Here is a 5,980-nt window from a genome sequence, read left to right as displayed (position 1 = left end):
CTGCATTAGTTGACCACATCCCCGTGTCCGTTGGGCACGACCCCGTGTGCAGAAGCGTATCTATACTATCAAGATTTCCTTAGATTCTGCGAATCTTAGAGTTGACCACGGACCCGTGTTCGCTGGGCACGCCCCCGTGGTGCGTGATAGAAGCTTCTACAATTTTGTCTTTTCTGCTGACACTTGGGCATGCCCCCGTGCTCATTGAGCACGGGGCGTGTTCAGCCTTTTGTTCTCTTGTTTTTGCTTGGGAAGATGCTGTCGGGGGTCGGGCATGCCACATTTGTTCCTTTTCTTGTATTTATGTTAGATTTAGTTGCCTTTTTGCTCCTTTTGTTCATTTGAGCTCATTTAATCCTGAAAATACAAAAGGAAGACAAAAACACACTTTTTCCAACATTAGTACTAAAAAGAGGGTTAGTTTTATGCCACAATTGATGTAATTTATATGTTGCATTTTGTACACATTAGTGGGCAAGTGGAGATCTCTCTTCAATTCCATGCCATCATCGTGACTTCAAGGGAGCCTGTGATGATGACACGTGGCCAGACGGTTATAACCATCTGGTGATGCACGATAGAGTCTTCTAGAAGATTACAGCTGTAATCCTGTGTGGCTCCTTACTGTATGGCATCAGTAAAGGGAATAATATCCAAGTTCGGATATTATTTATGCGAGAGTGTTTATTAGGATTTTTATCCTTATCTATTATGGAGAAAGGCGCAAGGACTTGTTAGCTTCCTTTTGGCGCGCAGGTGTTGTTTGTTGTTTTTCTTCTGAGTTCTCTTTGTTGTACCAGTGCGCAGCCACGTAAGGTCTAAAGAAGGTTAAAAGGACGAAGTTGTGGTATGGTCCAAGTACTCGAAGCGAGGTTTTTGGGACCTTACCCCTTCAAGTCCCCCCAGTCTAGTGTTGCTCTTATGCAAATAAGTGGAGCACTGGACTATGAGAGAGAGGTGCTTTTTATTGTAGAGTTTTTTGGCGCGAAAGTGGAGAATCTTCTAGGAGAAGATACTCTTGCTCATTATTCTGATTTTGAAAGTCTTGACCTTGGGTCTGTGAAAAAGATGCAGTAATGACTGTTGACGTGTGACAGGCTGTCATTGTCAGTTGTACGTTGCTGACCATGTTTCACACGCGCGCGTGAAGTCGTGTTTGTGGCTCTTTCCCACTCGCCCCTGACGCTTGGATAACTGTGCTATTCCGAAAAAGGTGCTATTATAGTTATCTATGCTATTTATGGCAGTGAGTATCCAAGCGTTTTCAGTTGCCTATTTTCATTAATCATTACTTTCTTGAAAACCCATTCCTTCTTCGTCTTATTTGTCAGTTATTAGAAAGAATTTGCAATTTCTCTTTCTTATGTCAACCGGAGATCATTACGAAGACTCTACTGAAGAAATGGTTGCCGAACTTCCACCGTTGAAGTGGTCTAGGGTAACTTTTGATGGTTTGATTCGGAATTTCAAATTTCTGGAAAGTTGGGGTGCTCGATACCCTGATGAGGGTCAAACGGCGGCGGATGCTCCGGCCGGGCACATAACTTTATTTTGGGATTTCTTTTCTGCAGGTAATTTCCGATTGCCTGCAACGAAGTTCTTTCTCGAAATTCTTGATTATTATAAGTTTCACATTTCCCAGATGCACCCTATTGGTATGGTTAGGGTTTGACATTTTGAATTTGTGTGCCGTACGATGCATATTGAACCAACGGTTCCTCGATTTCGAGTTTTCCATCAAATGCACTGTTCTTAGGGTTTTTATTCTTTTGTGCAAAGAGCGTCTGCAAAAAAGATCTTGTTTCAACCCCCAAAATCGTTCCATGACTGGAAGCAGTAATTCTTTTTTCTATTAAAGTAGGGGTTATCCCGATGAGGATGATGTTCAGGGGAAAAGAGGATGTCCCCACTGAGACTATTCGGACTCCTGTTGATGAAAATTGGTACCAGGATTTGAAGGATGTTCCGTCTATTGCTTTGCCAGAGAAAGCCCTTGTTGGTGCTAGCATGAGCCTGAACTGGCGGATGAATCGGGAAGAGAAGCCGGTGTATATGGAGGGCGATAAAGGTAAGATTTGGGGTTTGCCCTGTTTCCTTCTGTTCCTTCCTTTTTTTTATTTTTTATTTTTACCTTTGCTTCTCTTCTTTGCAGTTGTTTCTTTGTATGTTGTTGCGTTTGAGAGAGAAGGTGGGAAGATGGCTACAATTGCCAAGAAGCCTGATGAGGAGCTTTGGTATCACCACATTGTGAGGAACTTTGTTCTTACGCAAGATGATGACTTGACTGCGTAACCTACTCTTGGCGCTGGTAAGCTTTTATCATAATGTTGTTTGTTTGCTGTTTTTGCGTGCTTGAATAAGCTGATTTTTGTGCATATACTGGGTGAGCTGTCTAATTTGGGCATAGGCCCTGAGAAGAAAAGACGTGCGCCCACTACTACTGCTGCGCCAAATAAGGGTGATGCGGAGAAAGCTCAACCTTCTAAGGACAAAAATGTGGGCGGAGAGAAGAAAGGTATGCGCTGTTCCTCTGACTCCTGGCGTGATTATGTGGTGGTATCTGATTCATTGGAGGGTCTTGCGCCTGTAGTTATGAGAAGACCGAAGCCGGAACCAAAAGACGTTGCTGATATCCCTCCATCGAACCCTGATGATCCTATCGACTTAGAGTCGAGTCCAGAATATTTGTTGAGGAAGAAAGCGGGGAAAAGGAAACAAGCCGATGTTGAGGCTGAAGGTCAGCCTGAGAAAAAGGTCCGAAGGAAAAAAAATAGCAGAAGGGGCAACCTTGATGCCTTTATTTCAAAACCTGTTTTTGGTAGGTTTTTTTCTTCGTTTTCCTTTTATACGCCTTGCATGGTTTTTGATTTATATATTTTTGCAGAAAAACCAAACTCTCCTGTTCACACGGAGCCATCATCTGTGGTTAACGAGGAGGTTCCGCCCTCTCCTCCTCGCGCTTATGTTGCTGAGCAATTAGAGAATGCTGACGTACCTGAGAATGAGGTGGAGAAGACTGTAGAGGATTCTGGGGCTGAAAATCTTCCTATCACTGCTATGGATGCAGGGAAGGTTACTAGCCCAAAGGTTGCGGACGTTGGTGCTGGTAATCCGCTCACTCCTGAATTTGTTGCTCAAGATTCGGAGAAAGGGAAGACTGCTGAAGAGATCCCTGTAACAACTTCTCCTTCCGTGGCTTCTGGTTCTATGCCTGAGAATATTGACAAGGTCTCTATTGAGGACCAAGGCTCATTCTCTGATGCTGATAAAAATTCTCCAATCCGCCCAGATGAGACTCTGGGGGATTATTATTATAGAACTTATTCGGAGAGGAATGCTTCTAAAATTCATGTCCCTGTTTGGAATCTGAAGAAAGGTGACACCTTTTCAGACTGGCGTGTATGCCGAGACTGGTTACAGGGGACCTTTCCGCCTGGGGAGATTAAATTCCAAGAGGGACGCCTTCATGATCAAAGTTATCATGCCTATCTTGAGAAGGCTGCTTCTTATACATCCACTACGTACCGCATGGTGCGCGAGTGGCATAGCATGCATAAGGAGTGGGCTGCCTTTAAGGTGTCCAATAAGAAAGCTGCTGAGGATGAAAACTGTGTTGCCCAGTTAAGGGCTAAACTAGAAGCTGATCAGGCCAAATTTGAGACTGATCGAAAAACTGAAGAGTGGTCTGTTGCGGGCTGGAAGAGAAAAGCGGAAGCCGAAGCTGCCTTTCTTTCCGAGGAGCGCAAGAACTGGAAAAAGATATGTGAGAAGGATAATGCCGAGAAGATGGGTCTCCGCAATGTTATCAACAATCTCAAGGCTGAGGTTGAGAAGTTGAAGAAACAAGATGCGGATATCGAAAAATTGAAGAAGGAAAAAACTGATGTTGAAGCTGCACGAGATGAAGCTCCCAGGGAAAGGAGTGAACAACGAGAGGTACATACCTGCGCTACCCTTGCCCTTCGAGATAAAGAGATAGAAGAGCTTATTGCTTTGCTATCTGAGCAGGAACAACTCAAGAAAGATCTGGAGCTTGCGCATACTGAGAAAGCCGAAATTTCCCGCCGTCTTGCTGAAACCAAAGAAAAGCTAGAAAATTCTGAAACGGCGCGGGCAACGGCGGAGAGTGAACTTGAGCCTTTAACAAGTGATATGACATGGCTGAAGGAACGCGGGATTGCGAGTGTAAGTTCCTCCTTCCTTTTGTAACTTTGTGGAGATTTCTTGCGCTTTTCCTTATTTGCTTCTTCTTCTTCTTCTCTTATTATAGGTTGCTGAATTAGTTTTAAATTCCGAGGAGCTAGACAAAACGGTTGCGCGCTTGTTGGTTGCTGCGCGGAATCATGGGTATGCCCAAGAGTATGTTGAATGCTCACACCGTGTGGTTAACGCTTTGAAGGTTGATTGGGATACTAGCAAGTCCGCTACCCATGGCGTAAATACAGACGCTGCCCTTGCCGCCGCGAAGACAGATTTTAATAACTTACAGCTCCCGGTTATGGATCTGATCAATGTTGCGTTACAATTCGAGGACGATGTGGCGCAATTGAAAGAAATCTTCCCAGATGGAGAAAATGAAGATGAAGACCTAGCGTAGGTTTTCTTTTTGTGTTTGTATGAACAATTAGCTTGTAGGTTTTGGGATATGGATCCCTGTTTTGTTAATGCGCTGCCGCGCAAGTAACTTTAATTATTACATTGCCGTGTATATTTTGCAATTTTCTAAGGCGTGTGGTGTGCCAGTAGCTTGATATACTATGTGTTTTAATTTATAATATTTTGCATGAGTAATTTGCTTTGAATAGGTAAGGCGAATAAAGGTGGTATAAAGCTCATGTGTGAACGTAAGGTCTTGCGTGATGTGTGTAATCGATGACCGCTCATGAGACTTGTATTATATCTACCATAATGTTTTTGCGCTTACCAAAAGGAATTGCATGCACTTTGTAAAAAACACAGAAATAATAGGAAGTTTGTATTTTATTCATGGATAAGGCACAGAGGCCGTACAAAGTCTATTTTAGAATAATTACATGAGACTTAACTTATACTATAGTCCTTGCTGAGAATTGATAAACTATAGAGCTTGATCAACCTGCAAGGAGACTATAGAACTGTTGCTTAATTCTTCGCCTTCTTACTCGGGCCTTCCTCGCCACGAGTAAGTTTTATCTCCTTGCGCAGATTCTGCAACAGGTGAGTGAGCTCACCGCTTTTAAGCGCCTTTTTCGATTTCGGTGCGCAGGGAGATACATTTGTTGGTAGTATGACCGTTGTGTTTGTGATAATCATAGTATTGATTTGGGTCTTGTCCACGCTTGTTCTTCATAGGTGGAGGAGCCTTGAACCAGTGGCCCTCCGTACTCAGTACCTCTGCGGGGGTTTTGATCAGAGGAGTCCACTGCCTCTCTCTGTTTTCTTGTTTTGTTTCTTTTTGTGGAGCGAGCTTATTGATGGTAGCTTGCATCTTCAGATGAATAATTTCCTGAACTCAAGTCGCGCCAACTCTTTTTAAACTTTTTCCCGCTACTTGGGCCTAAGTCTGTTGGGCGACTGTGCGGTGGTGGCGGTCTGTTGGTGCTGAGATTTTTCTCAGTCTGGGCATAGACCTTAGCTGCCGCCATTAATTTCTCCCAACTTATTGGGAGTCCCTCCGTTCCGGATAAGACCTTTATCATGTTGTCACATCGGACGACATACATAAATTGGGCTCTGATCAGGTGCTCATGAACATCTCCTATTTCGAGCACTTCTTTGTTGTACCGCGTAATGAAATCTTCTAAACTTTCGTCATCGTGTCACCAGATATTCATGACGTCCGCCGTATTGCGGATGGACCGCCTCTGCTGGCTGAAGTGTACTAAAAACTTTTCACGCAAGTCTACCTATGATGTGATCTTCCCTACAGGCAGGTTATCAAACCAGAGCCTCGCGGCGCCTGTGAGGGTTTGAATGAAGAGTTGACACCACAACGGTAGAG

Source organism: Helianthus annuus, chromosome 10 (genome assembly GCF_002127325.2).
Source record: "Helianthus annuus cultivar XRQ/B chromosome 10, HanXRQr2.0-SUNRISE, whole genome shotgun sequence".
Classification (NCBI taxonomy): Eukaryota; Viridiplantae; Streptophyta; class Magnoliopsida; order Asterales; family Asteraceae; genus Helianthus; species Helianthus annuus.
The sequence above is the reverse complement of the archived record's forward strand: the minus strand, read 5'-3'. Positions refer to the sequence as shown.